The 24000-nt window shown below is 38.9% G+C and overlaps 1 long non-coding RNA gene and 1 pseudogene across 2 annotated transcripts; one reads left to right on the plus strand and one right to left on the minus strand.

The window, feature by feature from the left end:
- The first annotated feature begins 440 nt into the window (after window positions 1-440).
- On the plus strand, window positions 441-20591 carry LOC118705757 (annotated as a pseudogene). Its single transcript, XR_004983798.2, has 6 exons — window positions 441-1255; window positions 7386-7534; window positions 11624-11755; window positions 15616-15703; window positions 16578-16797; window positions 20047-20591. The product of XR_004983798.2 is annotated as a UDP-glucuronosyltransferase 2B31-like (transcript).
- On the minus strand, window positions 12017-14237 carry LOC123651265. The gene is made up of 2 exons (XR_006739861.1): window positions 13544-14237; window positions 12017-12291 (listed from the first exon to the last, which is right to left on the minus strand). It is a non-coding gene; the product is annotated as an uncharacterized LOC123651265 (long non-coding RNA).
- Window positions 20592-24000: the final 3409 nt, after the last annotated feature.

The following is a 24000-nucleotide window of genomic DNA, read 5'->3' on the forward strand; positions in this document are numbered from 1 at the left end:
GGGAGGGCAGTTGGAGGTGATCAACCCTACAGGGGAGGGCAGTTAGGGGTGACAAGGCCAGCAGAGAAGGGAAGTTGGGGGCAAACAGGCTAGCAGGGAAGCAGTTAAACATCAATCAGGCTGGTGTGGGAGTGGTTAGGATGATAAGGCTGGCAGGCAGAAGTGGTTAGGGGCAATCAGGAAGATAGGCAGGTGAGCAGTTGGGAGCCAACAGTCCTGGATTGTGAGAGGGATGTCTTACTGGCCTATCTCTGTCTAAATGGTCAAGTCAGACATCCCTCCAGGGGGTCCCAGATTGGAGAGAGTGGAAGCTGGGCTGAGGAACACCAGTCCACCCATACACACAAATTTTGTGCACCAGGCATCTAGTTACTTTATAATTTTATGACTTGCCATAAAATGCTGATTGTTCATCAAATATATTTACTTTGGGTGTGTGGGTTATATTTTAACTTTCTGATTGATATCCGTTTGGACATAAGCATGAGCCATGGGAAGGGGGTCGGCCATTTGAGAAGAAGCCTGTGTGCCTCCATGATGCCTAGGAAGTGGATTTCAGTTCTGCTGCTGCTACAGCTGAGTTGCCACTTCAGCCCTGGGAGCTGTGGGAAGGTGCTGGTGTGGCCCACAGAATACAGCCATTGGATCAACATGAAGACAATCCTGGATGCACTTGTGCAGAGAGGTCATGAAGTGACTGTTCTGACATCTTCAGCTTCAATTCTTGTTGGTCCCAATAAACCAAGTGCTATTCAATTTGAGATTTTTCCTACATCTTTAACTAAAGATGATATGGTTTCTTTTTTCATGAAGATTATCAATAAATGATATATGATCTGCTAAAATATTTAGGACAAATTTTCACTACTGCAAGAAATGTTTTTGGAAGGTACTGACATGGTTGAAAAGCTCTGTAAAGATGCTGTTTTGAATAAGAAACTTATGACAAAACTACAAGAATCAAGGTTTGATGTAGTTCTTGTAGATGCCGCCGGAACCTGTGGTGAGCTGCTAGCTGAGCTACTTAAAATACCTTTTGTGTACAGTCTCCGTTTCTCTCCTGGTTATAACATTGAAAAGTTCAGTGGAGGACTTCCATTCCCTCCATCCTATGTACCTGTTGTCTTGTCAGAATTAAGTGATCAGGTAACATTCATGGAGAGGGTAAAAAATATGGTCTATGTGCTCTATTTTGACTTCTGCCTGCAAACATATAATCAGAAGTAGTGGGATCAATTTCTAAACAAAGCGCTAGGTAAGCTATGTTTTTACTTAGTAGCATGAAATCCTAACTTTCCTAGTGCTTTGGAAGATGAGTTGGCATAAATATTGAGAGGAATTTGACTTTTATAAATGAAATGACTAAATAATATATAATAATAAAAGCATAACATGCTAATTAGACCGGACAGATGAAAAACTTTCTGGACATCCTTCCAGATGACCTTCTGGATTAACCTGGAACTGTGAGGGTCTGCAACTACCAGGGCCAAGCCCTCTTGCATGAATTTCATACACTGAACCTCTAGTAATATATAATGATCTTTTAATCTCACAAATACAGGGAGGAGTTCCCAAAAATAATGTATACACACTTTTTTTCTGATAACTCAATTGATGTTTCTTTTCAAATTTAACCCATTGGAGTTAATAATTATTCTATATTTAAATGTGTCTATATTTATGAGACACCCTATATCACAGAAATGCTTAAATTATAAGGCTAGTTTGAACCCTGGGGTACACTAGTATGGGATACTCCAGGAAGTTAGAGACCCCAAATGAAAGCACCAAGGAGTTCCTTCAGCAATCACATATCCATTCTTCTTTGTTGGTTTGTAATAGCCTTATTTTTTAGAAGAGTATTAGGTCCCACAGCAATATTAAGTAGAGATTTCCCATATATGTCCTGCCTCCTTTATTGTCAAGATTGCCCATCAGAAAAGTATATTTGTTACAATTGATGAAAATATACTGACACAACATTATTATCTAAAGTCCACAATTTATTTTAAGGTTCACTCTTGGCATTGTATATTCTGTGATTTTTGGACAAATTTATAATGTCATGAATCCACCATTATAGTATTGTAAAGAGTAATTTAACTAAAAATCCTCTGGGCAGTGGCCATTCCCATTTATCCTACATATTAAATTTACTATAATTTTTTATCTTCAATGAAGGCATTAGAAATTTCACTAAATATTTCAACAAAACACGAATGTAATTTAAGGGGTTACATATTTTTAGCACAATGTCTATGGACCATTGGTGAAATTGCTTCTATTTGTTTCTCCTTAGTTTTCTTATTTAAAAATTAAACTGTGTTGCCATACTACCTGAAGGAGTCTTTGAGGATGGAGAAATATGACTCTGTCTCAGATAGGAACCTATAAATCAAAGTTTCTAATGATTATATTGCTTTACTAAGTGCTTATAAATCATCTGTTTTAAAGGCCTAAAATATTGTTGAAGGGTAGATAATTAAGTTAAACTTTTTGAAAAATATATTTCTTTGTTACAGATAAAATGAGCCAAAATTAAGGGTGAGCACATCTATTTCCATATTTTATGAAAGCTTTCCAACTGTTTTTGGCAAATATTTTTTTTCATATACAAATATTGTTAAACTCTGAACATAACCAAATGCAATAGTGGCCATACTCTCAAAGATATCATAGTTTACTTGTAAAATCTAGAACAGGGAATAGCTTGCTAAATTGTAGGATCTAGATTGAGTATTCTAGGGAAAGGCATTTCCGTGTATATGGTAGGATTGATTGACTAAGGAGTTGAAATCACTGTTTACATTTACATTCATTGATTTTGAAGCTTTACAAAGTAAACAAATTCGTACTTAATTCTTTAGTGCTTAAATAAATGTTTATGATTCTGAATGTACTGATGTGAAATTAGAGTTAAAAGTCTATATAAATAATGTGTGTGCATATACTGTATTTTCAAGCCAATCACTTTTATTTGTATTTATCTTTTCAATATGTTTTTATTCATTTCAAAATGAGAGGATGGGACAGGGCGAGAGAAAAACATTGATCCGTTGCCTCCTGTGCAGTGTCCAAACCTGCAACCAGGGCATGTGTCCTGACCAAAAATCAGACCATCAACCTTTCAGAGCAGGGGACCACCCTAAACCAACTGAGCCACACCGACTAGGGCTAAGCAATCATATATATATATATATATATATATATATATATATATATATATATATATGCAATCATATATATATATATATATATATATATATATATATATATATATATATAGAGAGAGAGAGAGAGAGAGAGAGAGAGAGAGTCTTTACTTGTTCAATATAAAGATTGTGCATGCATTTATGGTACAGAGGTTATAAGGACATCTTTTTTTTAATACATCTTTATTGTTCATATTATTACAGAAGTTCCTCATTTTTTTCCCCTCTAACAGGTTCCCACCCCACCCTCTGCCCTTTCCCAACCCCCAGGTGTCCTCATCCATAGATGCACAGTTTATGTTCAGTTTCTTCCTGCACCCTCCACTCCCCTTTTCCCCGAGAATCGTCAGTTCACTCCCTTCCATACCTCTGATTCTATTATATTGAACAGTTAATATTGTTCATCAGGTTTTGTAATTCCCTTGGTTTTTAGTTTCACTTGTTGATAGTTACATATTTGTTGTTCATAATTTTTCTCTTTATTTTCTTCCTCTTCCTAAAGAACCCCCTTCAGTAATTCATATAATTCTGTTTGTCAGTGATGAACTCCTTTAGATTTTTTTTATTAGTGAAGCTCTTTATCTGGCCTTGGATTCTGAGTGATAGTTTTGCTGGGTAGAGTATTTTTGGCTGTAGGTTCTTGTTATTCATCACCTTGAATATTTCTTGCCATTTCCAGCTGGCCTGCATGGTTTCTGTTGAGAAATCAGCTGACAATCGTATGAGTGCTCCTTTATATCCAATAGGTTACTACCTGCTTTTCTCTTGCTGCTTTTAATATTCTCTCTTTGTCTTTTGCTCTTGGAATTTTAATTATGATATGTCTTGGTGTGGTCCTCTTTAGGTTCATTTTGTTTGGGGTTCTATGCGCTTCCTGGACTTGTAAGTCTAATTCTTTCACCAGGTGGGGGAAGTTTTCTGTCACTATTTCTTTCAATATGTTTTCGATATTTTGCTCTCTCTCATCTTCTGGGACTCCCATAATTCTGATGTTGGTTCGCTTGAAGTTGTCCCAGAGGTTTCTTATGCTATCTTCAACTTTCTGGATTCTCTTGTCTTCTTGCTTCTGTGGAGGAGTGTCCTCTGGCTCTTTGTGTTCCAAATCTTTGACTTGATACTTGCGATCTTCCATTCTGTTTTTATGACTCTATAATATTTTTTATTTCAGACAATGTTTTCTTTATTTCTAGTTGATCCCTTTCATATCCTCATAGGTCTCATTTATTTTATCTGCCTTTTCTAGTAAATTCTTGAAAAACCTTATAACCGTGGTTTTGAACTCTATATCCACTTGCTTTTTGTCCTCCATTTCTTTCATTTGTGATGTTTCCTTGTCTTGGCATTTTTGCCGCTTCCCTGAGTTGGTAGGGTGTCTTTGTGTGTTATATGGTTCAGGGGGTCAGCCTCCCAGTTATCTGAGGTAGACACTCTTGGTGCACCCCTTTGTATACTGTATATACAGCCTTTTGTAGTTAAGTCTTAATTGTTGTTGGTATAACTGGGAGGAACTGACATCCAGGCCAATTGGCTCTGAGGATCAGCTGTGTCTATGCCAGGAGACAGCCTTATTCAAAAGCCTCTATGCTCAGCTTGGATGGGGCAGAGTTTCAGAGTGGAGCCTACAGCCTTGGCTTCCTATCAGCCCCGCCCTATGAGGTTCCTGAGTCTCAGTGTTCCTCAGTGTCCTTTGGTACTCGCTGCAAGCACCTCTGAGAGAAAGATGCCCTTGAGTTTCTCCCACTACCAGACAGTCTAGTCTCTCCCCGAAGGAGCCCGGAACTTGGGTTCAGTGCAGTTGGAAGTGGGGTTCAGTGCAGTCCGGAGCTTTTGTTTCCTTCCCGCTATGGCAATCCAGTGGCACAGTCAACAGTCCATCCTCTGCGTGCAATGTGTGTGATTCTGGGGCTCTGTCTTTCGCCGTTCCCCTGAGTTTCTGCCTTATAGCCCAAATTCCCTCTGTATGAGCCTGGGTCCCCAGGGTCTCACCCAGACTGGGGTTCAGTGCAGTCAGAACTAGGGCTTAGCACAGTCTGGAGCTTTTATCTCCTTTCCTGCTAGGGAACACCAACCAGGCACTCGGCCATCCCTCCTCTTTGGCTCCGTCCTCTCCCCACGTGCACACTATGTCTCCTTACCTTAGGCTTTTACAGCTCCTCTGATTTTCCTTCTGGTTTTCTCTTTTTTTCTAATTGTAGAATTTTCAGTCAGTCAACTTTCCTGTAGTTCTGGATGATGTCTACTTTATATTTTAGTTGTATTTTTTGAAATTGTTGTGTGAGGCTGCAGTTAGGCGTTTACCTATGCCACCATCTTGGTTTCTTTTTTGTGGATGCAAATTCAAGGACATCTTTTTTAATTCTTTATTGTTTAAAGTATTACATATAGTATTACATATGTCTCCTTTTCCCCCCACTGACCTCTCCCCAGCCACCACCAACTCCAAGCATATGCCCTCACCCCCCAAGTTTCTGTGTCCATTGGTTATGTTTATATGCCTGTATACAAGTGCTTTGGTTGATCTCTTACCTACCCACCCATGCACCACACCACCCCCACCATCCCTTCAGAAATTTGACAGTCTGTTTGATGATTCTCTGTCTCTGGATCTATTTTTTTTAAAATATATTTTATTGATTTTTTACAGAGAGGAAGGGAGAGGAAGAGAGAAGCATTGATGAGAGAGAAACATCAACCAGCTGCCTCCTGCACACCCCCCACCGGGGATGTGCCCGCAACCAATGTACATGCCCTTGACCGGAATCAAACCTGGGACCCTTCAGTCTGCAGACCGAAGCTCTACCACTGAGCCAAACCAGTTTTGGCTCTGGATCTATTTTTGTTCATCAGTTTATGTTGTTCATTATATTCCACAAATGAGTGAGATCATGTGATATTTATCTTTCTCCAACTGGCTTATTTAGCTTGGCATAATGCTCACCAGATCCATTCATGTGTTGAAAATGGTAAGAGTTCTCTTATTTTTACAGCAGCATAGTATTCCATTGTGTAGATGTACCACCGTTTTTTAATTCACTCATCTGCTGATGGACACTTAGACTGTTTCCTAATCTCAGTCTTGGTGTCTATGGTGAATTGTGCTGCTATGAACATAAGGGTGCATATGACCTTTCTGATTGGTGTTTCTGTTTTCTTGGGGATATATTCCTAGAAATGGGATTACTGGGTCAAATGAGACTTCCATTTTAATTTTTTGAGTAATTTCCATTTGGAAATAGATAAGCACTGTTTTCCACAGTGGTTTCACCAGTCTGCATTCCTACCAACAGTGCATGAGGGCTCCTTTTTCTCTACATCTTCTCCAGCACTTGTCATTTATTAATTTGTTGCTGATAGCCATTCTGACAGGTGTGAGATAGAATCTCATTATCATTTTTATTTGCTTCTCTCAAATTATTACTGACTTTGAGAATGTTTTCATGTATCTCCTGGCCTTTAGTATGTCCTCTTTCAAAAAGTATCTATTTAAGTCCTTTGCCCATTTTTTATTGGATTGTTTATCTTCCTTTTGATAAGTTGTATGAGTTCCCTATAAATTTTGGAGATTAAACCCTTATTGGAGATAACATTGGCATATATTTTCTCCCATGCAATGGGCTTTCTTATTGTTTTGTTGATGGTTTCTTTTGCTATGCAGAAGCTTTTTTATTTTGATGTATTTTTTTATTTTCTCCTTAGTTTCCATTGCCCTAGGAGCTGTATCAGTAAAGATATTGCTATGATTTGTCTGATGTTTTACTGCCTATGGATTCTTCTAAACTTTTTATGGTTTCCCATCTTACATTTAAGTCCTTTATCCATTTTGAGTTTATTTTTGTGAAATTAGTGGTCTAATTTTTTTTTTTAATGTGTCTGTCCAATTTTCCCAACACTCTCCACTGAAAAGACTGCCTTGACTCCATTGTACGCTCTTGCCTTCTTTGTCAAATATTTATTGAGCATAATGGCTTGAGTAGAATTCTGGGTTCTCTGTTCTGTTTCATGGCTCTATATGTCTATTCTTGTGCCAGTACCAGGCAGTTTTGAAAACAGTGTAAGCCAATCACTTTTAAACATCTTTGGCTACATTACTCTAAGCTCCTTTCAGAAAATTGCCTGGCATATTCACATTACACTACTCTAATTTTCACTACTTTTTTCCCCCCTCTTCAGGAAGACCCATTACATTATTTGAGTTAATGGGGAAAGCTGAAATGTGGCTTATTCGAAGCTATTGGGATTTTGAATTTCCTCACCCACTCTTGCCAAATTTTGAATTTGTTGGAGGCCTCCACTGCAAACCTGCTAAGCCTCTGCCTAAGGTAAAACTATTCCTGTTTGTTCTGCTTTGAATTTTTATTGGGAATGACTCTGTGTTCTTCATTCGAAATATCTGATCACACGATGAGAAATATGGGAATCTGGGTAAAGTGATCTTAGAAACTCATTTTATACTATTTCAAGAATCTGAATGTCATTATCATTACCATATAAATAATTATACTTGGGAGGCTTTGGAAATAGAGTCAGTTAAATTAAGGTCTTCCCTATTGAACACATAAGAAAGTGTCAGTCATTCATTCAAATACATTCTTAAAGTGACTGGCATAATTCAGAGATAAGCACTGGATAAGAGAGAAACAGTGAAGACACAATTCCTACCCATAAATACCTAACATTCTATTTAGAAGATAGAATCTATATACATAAACGCCTAAGTGACCTAATAACTGAACAACTGGTTGACCGGTCGCTATGATATGCATTAACCACCAGGGGGCAGACGCTCACCATATGAGCTGTCCCCTGGTGGTCAGTGAACGCCTACAATGGGAGCGCTGTACAGCTGACCAAAGGGCTTCAGACGCCAGGTTCACAGCTGACGAGCACAACTGAATAGTTTGAGCCTGTCTTTCCTCCATGACAGCGCTACTGAGCAGCAGCAGCAGCAGCAGGTAGAGGGGAGCCAGAATGCGCAGGAGCAGTGTGGGCCCAGCCCGGGCTCCTCCCACTGTGTACACTACTACATCCACCAGGGTTCCCAGATTATGAGTGGGCACAGGCCAGGCTGAATGACCCAACCGGTGCACAAATCCATGCACGAGGCCTCTTGTATTAGTAATAAAAATTGTGTGAAGAGTAGTATAAAAAGGAAAGACCACAATGCTAGACAATATCCAGCAGGGATTATAGAAAATATTTTATGTTATTGATAACTAAGTGGGACCTGAGGCTGTATAGTAGTAGCAGAAAGAAATGAAAAGAAAGGAAGACACAAAAGGTAATGCAAAAAATAATAATAATAATTTCCAAGAAGTCCAAGTTTAGTGTATCAAGAAGAGGCTAAATAAAGAGGCAGATGAGCCTTAACTGGTTTAGCTCAGTGGATAGAGCATTGGCCTGTGGACTGAAGGGTCCCAGGTTCACTTCCGGTCAAGGGCATATACCTTGGTTGTGGGCACATCCCCAATAAGGGGTGTGCAGGAGGCAGCTGATCAATGTTTCTCTCTCATCGATGTTTCTAACTATCCCTTTCCCTTCCTCTCTGCAAAAAATCAATAAAATATATATATTTTTTTAAAAAGAAGCAGCCAATTAGTGCATGAGTGAATGGCAATAAATGAGGTATCTAGACTACTCAAATGCATAGAAACAAAGTAGAATGATAATTACCAGTTCCAATTTGCAAGGTGAAAAATTCTTAGAGATATATGAATGAAGATGGCGGTGTAGGTAAACACTCCTAAACGGCTGCCATGCAGAACAATTTCAAAAATACAACTATAAAACAAAACGTCTATCACACAAAAACCAAGGGAAAGTTGGTTGAAAGGAAGCTCTACAACTAGACTAAAAGAGAAAGAGGAGAATTCAGGGCACAAGTGCTGAAAGGCTGAGGTAGCGGGGCGCGGACGTGATAAGGGCTGGTGACAGAACGTGGCTGGCGGAGGGGGCACTTTCTTCAACCCGAAGAGAGACAAGCTCCCAGTCTCTCTGAAATCCAGTTTCCGGGGAGAGGCTAGTCTGTCTGCCATCAGGTCAGAAAGTGAGGTTGGTTTGCTTGAGAGCTGAGATTGTTTGCTGTGCTGTGGTGTGAGACATGGGGAGGTGATGCAGGGATGCAGGGATGCCAGGACGCCATCAGAGAGGTGGCAGACAGGCAGCCATCACTGTTGGCCACACCCCAACCTAGTGATGCCCTGAGACTGCAGCCTGAGACTCCTCCCTGAGACTCCGCCCCGCACAACCTACAAACACACCCAAGATCCAAGCAGTGGCTTTTGCATATGAATGGCCCTCTCTGTTGTAGTTTAGCAAACTTGCAACCTGGGGCAAATAGATCCAAGGAGGATAGGACTGTGGTTTGTGCTGTTGCTCCTGCAGGGTGACCTCAGACAGTAGTTGAACTGTACCTCATTGGAGACCCAGAAGCCAGAGTTCCAGTGCTCAGTTTCAATCCCTCACACACATAGATGACACATTTGGGAGACAGACTCAGTGAGCACCAAAGCCCCACTGAAATAAGGCGTGTCTCCAGTGCAGCAGTTCTTCCTCTATAGACACAGCAGGTCCTCAAAGAGAATTTGCCTGGAGTCAATTCCTTCCAGTGTACAAACAGCAATCAAGGCTTAATTACACCAAGACTTTGCACTCAGCCCACAAAGCCGACCACCTCAGGTGATTGGGGAAGCTGAACTACTGGCCCCTATAGGTCACCGACCAGACAATGCCACTTCATCAACACAGGGAGACAGCCAAAATGAGGAGACACAGAAGCATGTCACAAATGGGAGAGATGGAGGAAAGTAAACTACTGGACGACACACAGCTCAGTATCACATTTATAAGATTACTCAAGAATCTTCTAAAAACCTTTGAGAATCTTGATGAGACCTCCAAGAAGCTCTGTGATACCTTCAAGGACCTTAATGAGAATACCAAAAAATGGAAAGGGACCAGCCAGAAATTAAGCATACAAAGTCTGAAATAAAGAATATACAGAAACTCAACTATAGATCAACATGCCCCAAGAATCAAACCAAATATCTGGAATATAAGGAAGCAAACATCACCCAACCGGTGAGGCAAAAAGAAATAAGAATCTAGAGGTGTGAGGATAGTGTGAGGAGCCTCCAGGATGGCTTAAAGTGTACCAACATCTGGATTTTTTGGGGTGCCAAAAGAAGAGAGTGAGCAGGATATTGAAGGCCTATTAGAAGAAATAATGATAGAAAACTTTCCCTACCTGGGAAAGAAAGAAATAGACCTACAAGTTCAGGAAGCCTTTAGGACCCCAAACAAAAGGAATCCAAAGAGGACCTCATCATAATTAAAATGCCAAGAGCAAAAGACAAAGAGAAAATCTCACAAGCAGCAAGAGAAAAACAACTAGTTACCTGCAAGGGAATACCCATACGACTGTCAGGTGATTTCTTAACAGAAACTATGCAGGCCAGAAGGGAGTGGCAAGAAATATTCAAAATTATGAACAACAAGAACCTACAACCAAGATTACTCTACCCAGCAAAGAATTGAAAGTAAGATAAAGAGCTTCACAGACAAGAAAAAGTTAAAGGAGTTCATCAACACCAAACCAGGATTACATGAAATGTTGAAGGGTATTCTTTAAGAAGAGGGAGAAGACGACAAAGGTAAAGGTAAAAAATTATGAACAACAAAAAGACATCAAATACATACCTACCAGCAAGTAAATCTAAAAATCAAGTGAATAAAAAATCTGAAGAAAAAATGGACTGGTGAATATAATAGAATCAGGGACATAGAAATGGATTGGACTAACAATTCACAGGGGGAAAGGGGTCTGAAGGGTGCAGGAAGAGATTGGAAAAAAATCTTACACCTATGGATGAAGACAGTGGTGGGGGTAAGGGCATGGGGTGGCATTGGGAATCAGGTGGAGGGGAGCTATGGAGTGGGGAGAGGAACACCTGTAATAATCTGAACAATAAAGATTTATTATTTTTTAAAAAAGAAAAGAAAAAATTCTTAGAGATGGGTTACATAAGAAGAAGAATATTTGCATTTAATAATGGTTAGGATGGTCCCTGGCCAGTGTGGCTCACTTGGTTAGGCATTGTCCCATGCACCAAAAGATTATTGGTTCAATTCCCAGTCAGGGCATATGCCCAGACTGTGGACCCTGCCACCTTACCATGCAGGAGGCAGATAGATGATTCTCTCTCCCTCTCTAAAAATCAATAAAAATATTTTTAAATACTTAAAATGGCAACTTTATGTTATGTGCATTTTAACACAAATTAAAATCACAAGAACTGCACTAATAACTCCTTATAACACTTAATTTTCTCTTTGGCTGTATGTAGCAATCCTTTCAATAGTGTTCACTATGCTACTGTCTTTTGTTATGGAATAAAATTCTTCCTTCACAGGAAATGGAAGAGTTTGCCCAGAGCTCTGGAGAAAATGGTATTGTGGTGTTTTCCCTGGGGTCGATGGTCACTAACATGACAGAAGAGAAAGCCAATGAGATTGCATCAGCCCTTGCCCAGCTTCCACAAAAGGTTAGATAAACTACCTTAGAGCAGAAAACTGATGAGTGTGTTAAACTCTGTAATGGGTCTGATTAAAAAATGTCTACATGGAAGGTAAAGTATTAGGATAGCTTCAATTATCTCAGATAACAATTTGAAAAACAAAATACACTTGTCAGGTGCTAAAGTAGTACAGAGGATGTTTTTGATGGACAATAACTGTGGCATTAACATTCTCATCACAAAGAAGTATATTTCAAAAGTACAGTGTGAAGTTTGGTTTGACAATGTATTATAGGGCAGGAACAGATATCACCAAATCCTATCCTATCATTTGCTTCATTTCCTTGCAGGATTCCTAGAATACTGTACACACTACAGATGTTTTCAGATTGGACTTAAATTTTAACATTAAAAAGGGAATGATAGCAGTCTGCAATGCATCATAGTTTAGATTTGCCACGTAGTCTAGGTCTCTCTTACTTTCCCTGGATTTTGAATAATGCCTATTCAGTGTTACAAGGTGATATTCAGAGTAAGAATGTCCAGGGCTCACCAAACTGCATCTATTAGTCTAGTAATAATTAATGTCGTTTTCTAATACTTTTTTAAAATCGAATTTATTTAAACAATACAACAAAATTTAATCAACAATATAGTTGCCGTTGTTTTCTACTACTTGTGCCCAACGCTCAGGAAGCATTTTAATCCCTCTGTGGTAAAATTCTTGTGATTTTGATGCAAAAAATTCGGTCATTTTTTTCCAAGAAGAAAGTTTTGCAAAGAACAAAACAAATGGTAATCAGAAGGGGCAATATCAGGAGAATATGCAGGTTGAGGGAGAACTTCCCATTCCAACTGGCGCAGTTTTTCAGCAGTGATTCTTGCAGTATGCGGTCGTGCGTTATCATGGTGAAGAATTACGCCCTTCCGATTACTCAGCACGGGTTCTTTTTCTCTTAAAGCTTGGGCTAACCTTTCCAATTGGGCACTATACACTGCACTTGTAATGGTTTGGGTAGATGGTAAAAGTTCATAATGAAGAATTCCTTTAAAATTCCACCAAACACACAACATCACTTTTTTCGCATGCAAGTCAGGTTTTGGCGTGGGCTGCGGAGCCTCATTTTTGTCCAACCATTGAGGCTGCCTTTTCAAATTAACATACAGCACCCATTCTTCATCTCCAATAACAATTTGCTCTAAAAACAGCAAACGGTTTTGACGACAGAGGAGCGAACTGTAAATTGTGACTCTTTGATTATGGTTGTTGTCGGTCAACTCATGAGGAACCCATTTTCCAAACTTTTGGACTTTGCCAAGTGCACGCAATTGATTGGAAATTGTTTTTTGTGAACAATTTAAAGTTGTCGCCAGCTCTTGTTGGGTAATTTGAGGATTTTGCACCAAAAGAGCTTGAAGAGCTTCTTGATCAAAATTGGACACACGGCCTCGACCACTCTTGTCATCTAACGAAAAATTTCCCTCGCGAAATTTCTCAAACCAATGCTGGCATTTTCTGTAGCTAACTGCATCTTGACCAAGAGCACTACAGATGTTTTTTGCAGCCTCACTTGCTTTTCTTCCTAATTGGAACTCGTAAAGCATGCAGTGCCGAATATGCTCTTCATCCGCCATCTTCTTAGCCCTAGTTTTGCAACAAAAACCAAACCAAACACAAACTTTTTCAAGCAAAACTTGTTAATTGCACTTCACATGTTCTGTAGATACCACGTGTTTGAAGGTTATGTCAATACAAGTCAACGCCAAGCAAGATTTTAAACGAATGTTAAAAAACGACATTAAGTATTACTAGACCCAATAGGTACCTAAGCCAGCCACCGTGATTTAGAGAAAGAGAAAAGCTGGTGTGCACAAAGGAAAGAGAATCTCCCTGGTGGGCTGGGCCCTGCTAAATTCTGAAGCAGGAAGACATAAAAGAAAGGGTGGAGGTGGGTCCAGCCCTCAAGGTGACCCAGTGTTTTATAATATGTGGCCCCAAAACAACCCACCAGAATAATGACTTCTCCCGATTAAGAAGAAGAAGGGAATATAATAGTCAACCAGAAGCAAGCCTAACATAGGATCATTTAAAATGCCTCACCCTTTTCCAAAAAAATATAATAGTAAACCATATTTTCTAATACATAAAATATAATTGTCTATGTGTAATTGTAAAATACTTTTAGTTTCCTAACTAATGTAGCTTTCTCCTTAACACCTATGCAAATTTGCTGAGAACCTGAAGTAACTTTAACACTCATATAGCAAAAAGATGTTAACCACTCACAAACTAGAATCCAGCTTACTGGTGGACTTAGAAATTGCTTGGCCATTTATCATGAATTAACTGTATTAATCAATGCTGCCAGTACATTGCAGCATGTTTTGTAGTGTTAACAGTCAGTTGAATAAAATTTACCGTCATCATCATATTTGATCTTTTCAACATGTAGATTTTTATTTACAAAGTCCAATGGCTTTCCTTTTCTACATTTTAAGAAACTTTCAATCCTAGCTAGAGTGATAACACTGGATTGAGTAAAACACCTCTTTGAAGTGGTGATTAACAAGTAGAAAACTAAAAGAAGCTAAACATAATCAATAAGCAGACATTATTTATTATTATTAATAAACTATTAAATATCAGGGTGACAGTTTTCACAAATAACTGATTACATTGATTGTGTAAAGCAAATAATGTAAAACTCTAATAAGGTAATTTATGAAATTAGTGAATTAAGTAAATCACTTCCCCATAATTCAAAAAGAAATAAACAGGTTAACATAAAATCTGGATATTGAGAACAAGTATAAAAAATAGGTTAAGTAAATATGTAAATTATTAGTAACTTTCTGGGTTTTGTACTACAATTATATGATTACCTAAAATTTTATATGCTTGAATTGGTTATTAATAATCTCACTTGTCTAACCCCCAAAGTGTGAAACATCATGATTGCACACATACCTGACTGAATATAAAAATAAGTAACACACAATATGAATATGTATGCTTTTTACATCAGTGTTTTATTGGTTCTCATTATCAACATGTCTTATCTTCATTCTCTTATTTGTAATATGTCAGGAGTTTAGCTAGATGTTTCTTAACTTATTTAGAACTAGAGGCCTGGTGCATGAAATTCACTGGGATCAGGCCTAAACAGGTGGTCAGACATCCCTCTCACAATCCAGGACTGCTGGTTCCTAACTGCCCTTCTCTGCAGGCCTGTGCCTTCCCAACTACCCTCCCCTGCAGGTCTGGTCCCCACCAACTGCTCTTCCCTGCAGGCTTGGCCCCCTCCCACCTGTTCTCACCTGCAGACCTACACCCCTCCCCACTACCTTCTCTTGCAGGCCCGCCCCCCCCAACTGCCCTCCCCTGCAGTCCTGGGCCCCTCCATGCACCAACTTCCCTAGTCGGTTGACCTGGTCTTCCTCAACTGCCCTTGTCTGCTAGCATGGTCACCCCTAACTGCCATCCCTGCTTGCCTGATTGCCCACAACTGCCCTCCCCTGCAGACCTGGTCCCCCCAATTTCCCTCCCCCTCAGGCTTTGCCCCCCCCCCCCAAAAACTGCCCTCCCCTGTAGGCATGGATTCCCCCAACTGCCCTTCCTTGCTGAACTGGTCTCCCCTAACTGTCCTCCTCTGCTGGCTGGCCTGGTCACCCCTAACTTTCCACAGCTACCCTCTCCTACAGGCCATCGTGTGGTGGCCATCTTGTGTCCGTCCACATGGGGGAAGCCATTTTTGATCACATTGAGTGGCCATCTTGTGCCTTAGTGTGATAGTCAATTTGTATATTACTCTTTTGTTAGAAAGGATTCTAACATGATATAACTCTGCAGTTTGACTCAAGTAACACAACTCTCTTTACCCTAACAGGTTATATGGAGATATGATGGCAAAAAACCAGATACCTTAGGGCCAAATACCCGACTCTATAAATGGATCCCCCAGAATGACCTTCTTGGTAAGATTCTGGAAAACCCTAAAATCAGAATCTAGTCAATCAGAATGATAAAACAGTTCACTAGGATAGAAATAGTATTGCACATTTCTTATTGGAAACCTTGAAAATAAAATTGAACTTCCCAATATTTTTTTTTCAGTCCTAGGGAGAAAGGATAAGCTATAACAGATGGCATCTTATGTTACACAGCCATGTTCCTTATGACCATGAACAAAAGATCTTTACTTCATGTGTAATTCCTCTCTGAGAGAATATCTCAGCCCTTTCTCTAGTCTCACTCTGCCTCCTAATTATCTCCTTACACCAATCATTTAATCCACAGTAAGGGTTTATAGGTGCCCTTGAAAAATATCAGCTTCTCTTTTATTACCAGTGACTACATTTTCCATTGGGAAAAAAATAATCTCTTTTTAAAGTAATAAAAAATTCCATGATAATGTGTACCTATTTCTTCCTCTAATTCTTGTGCCATCACCATCCGATTGTCTGTTGCCTTGACATCTACATATCACACTCTGTGACTTCACAATTTTATTAAGAGAATATATTTCAACATGCACCACCACTTTATTTGTTTGTTTGTTTTTGCATATACTTTTTAAATACAGAGTATTCTCTTTCCATTTGTCCACTGGCAACCTGTATTCATTTCAAGTCAAAAGAAACACACCTATCTTCTATGTAAGACTTCACTGTCTCTACAACAGACTTAGGTGCCTCTTCCTATGAGTTTTGAAAGACATTTTAATACAATCTGATGTGTAGACCAATCTGTTATTAAATACATAGCCTCTGACAGTGCCTTTATTGCATAACTCTCATTTTATTTCCAGGATTTATAATTCATAACTTGCTGAAATTTACCCAATCCTAGGTCATCCAAAAACCAAAGCCTTTATAACTCATGGGGGAGCCAATGGTATCTATGAGGCAATCTACCATGGGATCCCTATGGTGGGCCTTCCTATGTTTGCGGATCAGCCTGATAACATTGCTCACATGAAGACCAAGGGAGCAGCTGTCAGATTGGACTTCAACACTATTTCAAGTACAGATTTGCTCAATGCATTGAAGACAGTCATTAATGACCCTTCGTAAGTATCACATATTTTTAATAGTAGTTATAAATAGGTCTTTTGTCAATTATTTGGCTGTTATGAATACAGCATTATGTTTTTATATCAACTTCTGTTTTCATTCATTTTGGGGATAGATATCTTCAAATTAACTCTGGGTCATACAATAACTTTATGACAAACTGAAAAACTGATGCCCAAAGAGATTGTACCATTTTACATTCCTATCAGCTATGTCTGAGAGTTCCAAATCTCTACATCATTGTGAATTCTTGTTATCATCAGTCTAGGTTTATAGAAACAGAAATGCATAAATATGTAAACTAAAAGACATATATAAAAATGTTTTATAGCTTTAGTAGTAATAGTCAAAAATTATTAATAATCTAAATGTCCATTGTCATTAAATGGAGAAATAATTTGTAGTATTGTCATACAATGAAATATTATATAGTAAAGGAATTAACCAATAACTGTTACAGAAAAGAAAAAACAAGTGAATACATACTATAAAATTTTAATATATAAACAAGAAAAACTAATTTATGGTATTGGAAATCAGGAGAATAGGTAATTTGGAGAAGGGTGTAGTAAAATGGCCCAGGCATGGGGTGGTTCTAGAGATAGTGGGTATATTGATATGTTCACTTTATAACTTTATTGATAATTTTGAAATTTTGAGCTGATCACTTAGATATGCATACACTTATGAATTTCAGACATAAATTGAAGGTATGTCGTATAAAACGTATCTTAAAATTATAGGAATTAAATAGGGGGGGAGGAAGAAAACCAGAGACATTGAAGAAATGCTATTATTCACAGACACTGGGATGGTGGGATCTTGCCCCGGGTGGGAATGGCTGGGTGGTAGGGGTAAAAGAGGTGGGGGGAAGGAGACATGTAAAACTTTAGACAATAAATTTGAAAAATAAAAAATTAATTTTAAAAAAAGAAATGCTATTATAGTATGGCCAGGGAAAATCTCTCTGAGATGTGACACTGAGCTAACATCTCCAGCAAGAGATAGAGGCAGCCTTGGAATATTGCAGGAAATACTGCTCTAGGAAAGGGAGAAAGGGGACGGAAAGTACTAAAGTGCTAACGAAAGAACACATTTGGCACCTCCAATAAATAGCTAACTAGAAGAGCATTGTGACTACAGTAGAGCATGCTTGGGACAAAATGATTGAAGAGGTAGCCAGGGGTCTGTTCTTATAAGGTACAGCAGGGCAAATAATTGATTTGGATTTTATTCTAAATGTGATAAGGAAGCAGATAGAAATTTTGAGCAGGGGTAGTATTCTGTTGGGTTTAACAAAAAAGTATTTTGGCTATAGGGTTAAAAATAGACAAAGTGATAAAGAGAAGAGTAGAAATACAGAGACCTGTGATGAAGCCTTTCTCTTGCAGGGAAACAATTCCTCTTTAAAACTTCCAGAGCAATGATTCTCAACCTTCCTGATGCTGTAACCCTTTAATACAGTTCCTCATGTTGTGACCCCCAACCATAAAATTATTTTCATTGCTACTTCATAATTGTAATTTTGCTACTCTTATGAATCATATTGTAAATATCTGATATGCAGGATGTCTAAGGAGACCTCTGTGAATGGGTCATTCGACCCCCAAAGGACTCGTGACCCACAGGTTGAAAACCACTGTTCTATAGTATTATTCTAAACTAGAGGCCTGGTGCATGAAATTCGTGCACTTGGAGGAGGGGGGGTTTCCCTCAGCCTGACCTGCACCCTCTCATAGTCTGGGAGCCCTTATGGCATGTCCAACTGATGGCTTAGGCCAGCTTCCCAGGGGTAGCGGGCCTAAGAATCAGTCAAAATCCTTAGCGCTGCTGCAGAAGTGAGAGGCTCCTGCCATCCCCACTGCACTTGCCAGCCATGAGCCTGGCTTTTGGCTGAGTGGCACTACCCCTGTGGGAGCTCACTAACCACTAGGGGTCAGCTCCTGCATTGAATGGGATTGGGCTAAAACCTGCTCTTCAACATCCCCCGAGGAGTCCCAATTGTGAGAGGGTGCAAACTAGGCCAAGGACCTCACAGGTGCATGATTGGGGTGGGGAGGGACATGGGAAGTTGACCAGCTAGGGAGGGATCGCAAGAGGGCTCCAGGGCATGACTGGCCCATCTCACTCCGTCCCAATTGGCCAGACCCCAGCAGCAAGCTAACCTACTGGTTGGAGTATCTGCACCTCGGTGGTCAGTGCAGTTCATAGCAACTGGTCGACCAGTCAACTATCTGCCCCCTGCAGGTCAGTGCACTTCATAGCAAACCATTGAACATCCTTAGCATATCATTAGCATACTATGCTTTGATTGGTTGAATGGACAACTGGATGACCAGACACTTAGCATATTAGGCTTTTATGACATAGGATACTAGAAGCCCAGTACACAAAATTTGTACACAGGGCCATGTCCTTCATCCCAGCCTGCGCCCTCTAGCAATCTGGGACCCCTCAGGTAGGGTTCCCAGGCCTGGTCAGTGATCAGGGCCTATAGGGGCATTCCTTCCCCCAGCTGCTGGTAGCTGGCCCCACCACCACCACCACCACTGCTTGCCATCTGTGTGGTGCTGCCCCCTGCCCCGGCCACCAGTCACCTCCCTCTGTGGGCAACAGGTGTAGGAATGTTATCACTTGGCTGGCCAGGGCCTCCCTCTGTTGAGTGATTGCTGGCCAGCCTGCATACCTGCCACAGCGTCACTGGCTGGTGGCCTGGGCCTCCCTCTGGAGTGATCAATTGTGGAACATCACATAGGGTGACCTGGGCCTCCCCTTGAGGGGCAATTGTAGGGCGATGGCAAGGCCCCCCAACCATTTGTATCATACCCACCTTGGCAGTCCTGGCACCAGTGCATGTAATAGAATGGTCATGTGGAAGGTCATCCTAACAGTCCTTCTGCTGTTCGGTAGTTTGGTCAATTTGCATATTATGCTTTTATTATTATAGAAGATACAATTCCACTCTCCAACATATAGCCTATAGAATGGCTTCTATCACTTCCTTTACTAAAAATACTTTAACTTTTCCACTTTATTTTTCATCTTCACTGTTTAGAATATTTTTCAATGAGAAATTTTTAATTTAGAAGTCAAACTTTCTCTGACATCCAAATAAAAAATACTACTTCTGTAGCTCTAAGGTATTTATGTTAAACCATTTGCTGGACAAAAACCTTTTATGGGTTTGAATTGGTTAGGCAAGTTAACTTTCTTTCAATGTTGGTATCTTTGTGTTTCTCCTTTAGATATAAAGAGAATGCAATGAGATTGTCAAGAATTCATCATGACCAGCCTATGAAACCTCTGGAGCGAGCAGTCTTCTGGATCGAGTTTGTCATGCGCCACAAAGGAGCCAAACACCTGCGGCCAGCCTCCCATGACCTCAGCTGGTTCCAGTACCACTCTCTGGATGTGATAGGGTTCCTGCTGGCCTGTGTGGCAACTGCTTTATTTGTCATCACAAAATGTTGTCTTTTTTGTTACCAGAAGTTTGCCAAGGCAGGAAAGAAGAAAAAAAGGGAGTAGTTGTTTCTAAATCCTGAAGCTGATTTGCCTCATAGATGGGACTCCTTCAGTTTATTCAGGACAATGAGTTGTAACATAAGGATTCCTTCTTCCTGTGACAAAATGACTTTTCACAATTTACCTTCTAAGATCAACATTTGTTTTCCAAGTAATTTAGATGAAAGTTTATTTCCAAGTAGTTTACTACCTATTTGAGCTAGAAATATTTCATTTCAAACAGAAAAAAAAAAAACTTGGAAAAAATTAAAAATAACTAACTCTTTGAGATTATATTAAACTTTATTGCTCTTATTCACAAGCAATACCAAAAATATTATTGAGTCAAACAGTGTTTTAAATATTGTGCATCAGACAAAAAGCATAAAGAAGTCTACACATAGTATTCATAGTATTTTGTACTCAGGGTATTTTATCTACATTTTGGTGACAATTTTGTAGCTAAGGAAACTCAATCATTGGAATTCTGTAAAAAGGTTCACCCTTTCATTTCATGTTGGGAGACTAGTAATGCTCCCTGGCTTTTACTATACATCCAGCCTCAGAATCACTTCTGACCTAAAGACATGGCAAGTCATTTGCCTTCATACAGTTCAGCTCATTTTCCAATGGAATATTCATTGAATTAGAAAGCTCTCTATTTTCTGTTATAAAGTTGAGCTATTTATAAAAATCTTTTATTTCACAAATTAAATTACCTCTTTGTACTGTCCTTTAAAAATGTTTACCTAACCTGACTGCTTTCTCTCTCATTTTCAGCCTTTAATATGAATGTAAGGTCGCCATTTTAAATTAGGTTAATATAGGATCTGCATTCATATAAGGGCTTATTGAATTTTCATTTTCTCTAAACTTGTATACATATTTCTTTCAGAATAAGATGGAGCATCACTCATCTATTGACAGATATGGTGTGAAATGTAATATTTTTGTTTAGCACAATTTGAAATGATGATTGTTCTAAGTAACTATACTAGATCAGCATATCTGTCTCATTCTTTTGTCTCTTTCCTCAGGACATTGTTGCCTCATTCCTCCCATTGCTCTTATATGTAAACATTCAATTCTTTGTCATGACAAAATAATTATCATTTTTATTAAACCTGGACACACTATGCCTGACTTAATATATAACAATGAGAATACAAAAATTACATAAATATTAAGGGAAATTGGTAAATCAAACCTAAGGATTTTAAAAGTCCTCCTAAAACCTGCACATCAGGACAACACTTTATGAACAAATTGGTCCAATATAGGAAAAACATTTATTGATCTTCTTCATTGGTCAAGAAAATCACCATCAAAGTTTACAACAAACAATCTCCAGATGGAGACATAAAATTTATTTTGAAAAAAAATTAAAACTATCATGATGGGAAAAAATATAGGAAAAAACACAGTTTTCCATGCAACTCCTATAGATAATGGACACATTTTGAGAAACAAATAGCACTTTCTGACTGATATGGCTCAGAAGTTGAACACTGACCCACGAACCAGGATGTCATGGTTCAATTGTCAGTCAGGGCACATGGCCAGGCTGTGGGCTCGATCCCCAGTAGGAGGTGTATAGAATGCAGTCTATTGCCGAAGCCGGTTTGGCTCAGTGGTAGAGCGTCGGTCTGCGGACTGAAAGGTCCCGGGTTCGATTCCGGTCAAGGGCATGTACATTGGTTGCGGGCATATCCCCAGTAGGGGGTGTGCAAGAGGCAGCTGGTCGATGTTTCTCTCTCATCGACGTTTCTAACTCTCTATCTCTCTCTCTTCCTCTCTGTAAAAAATCAATAAAATATATTAAAAAAAAAAAAAAAAAAAAAAAAAAAAAAGAATGCAGTCTATGGATGATTCTCTCTCATCACTGATGTTTTTTTAAAAATATATTTTATTGATTTTTTACAGAGAGAAAGAGAGAGGGATAGAAAGTTAGAAACATCGATGAGAGAATCATTGATCGGCTGCCTCTTGCATGCCCCCTACCTGGGATGTGCCTGCAACCAAGGTACATGCCCTTGACTGGAATCGAACCCGGGACCTTTCAGTCCACAGGCTGATGCTCTATCCATTGAGCTAAACCAGTTTCAGCATCATTGATGTTTTTATATCTCTTTCCTTCTCCCTTCCTCTCTCTGAAATCAATAAAAATTTAAAAAGAGACCAATAGAGCTAATATAGTGCCATAGTAGATAATATCATTAAATCATGCATTGAAACTTAAATAACTTATCTCAAAATATATCCTGTAACAGAAAAGTTTTTATAGGCATTGTATAATGATAACTATTACACATCTCCAACAAAAAATCAAACAGTCAAAACTGCACTGATGAAAATAGTGAATATAAATAGGAAATTCACAAAAGTAAAATGGTCAATAACACATAAAAGATGACAGAAGTCACTGATGCTTTGGAATGTGAAAATTGTCATTAAATTATTTTCCTACACATAATTTTCCAAACAATTTATCTGGAAAACTATTTTTTAAAGAAGTATAATGTGGAAATACCCTATTCCTCATTTTCCCCACCAGTGAAATACAGATAAACATATGGTACTAACTACCTCATGGAGTTGGGGAAGGGATGAATGTATTAACATTGTAAAATAATAAAAACAGTTGCTGTGTATAGAAAAATGTAATTTGCATTATGATTTATATGCATGAAAATTTTTTCACAATGATTTTAGTCTTTACATAAGTTACTTTTTTATATTTTTTTACTGTATCCCTAACCAACAGGGCAATAGCATCAATGACTTTAAGGCAAGAGATGGGTGTGGGGGGTATCCCTGAGCCACTGGGTCAAGCTGCTGATCATAATATCTTAGGGGGTCTATGGTGATCCCCAGGTTTTTGGATTAGTACCTCAAAGGCATTCTCTTCCTCTTCATTAAAAAAGAAAGAAAAGAAAAAATGGAATCTGATAATTAAGATGCCCAGGTACGTTTATTAAACTCTCCTTTAATACTCTAAAGGCTATTTCATCCCATTCTTCCCATTAAATTTTTTCAGGACTATAATTCTTTAGTAAACGTCTGAGGTGTGGGGATCCAATTTTGGCAATAATTAGCTAAACCAAGAAAAACTTGGGAAAAACTTAGGAAATCTAGGACACCATGAAACTTACTTGGATCCAGGTATAGTCCTTGTTTCAATATTAGATATCTCAAATATCATACCTGAGTTTGGTCAAACTGAAATTTCTTTGGAGACTTAGTGTCCCTTTAAGTACATGAGTCCAGTGAGGAGGTCTGAGAAGAAAAGCAAATAAATCATTCACATCTCTCAACAAGGTATAACCTGTAGGGCAAGTTATATCATCCAAATCAGTCTTGAAAATTTTTCAGAAATAAGAGGAGATTTCAGTAAAACCCTAAGGCATTACTGTCCAGGTAAATTGTTTTCCTTCCCAAAACTAGGTGAAAAGGTATTGGCTAGTTTCATTAATTGGAATATTAAAAAAAAAAATTACTACATAAATTTGTTACAGTAAAGAATTTATTTCCAGTACATTTAGATGCTAGCAGTGCTTGGGGGTTAAAAACAACAAGGTGTAGAAAGATAATAATGTTGCTTATTTTTTTGGAAATTCTAGACAAATCTCCATCCTCATCCTCACAGATAAAGTGGGAGCATTACAAGGACTAGAACAAGAAACAATAAGACCCTGAGT

The sequence above is a fragment of the Pipistrellus kuhlii genome, unplaced genomic scaffold (genome assembly GCF_014108245.1).
Source record: "Pipistrellus kuhlii isolate mPipKuh1 unplaced genomic scaffold, mPipKuh1.p scaffold_m20_p_1, whole genome shotgun sequence".
NCBI classification, from domain to species: domain Eukaryota; kingdom Metazoa; phylum Chordata; class Mammalia; order Chiroptera; family Vespertilionidae; genus Pipistrellus; species Pipistrellus kuhlii.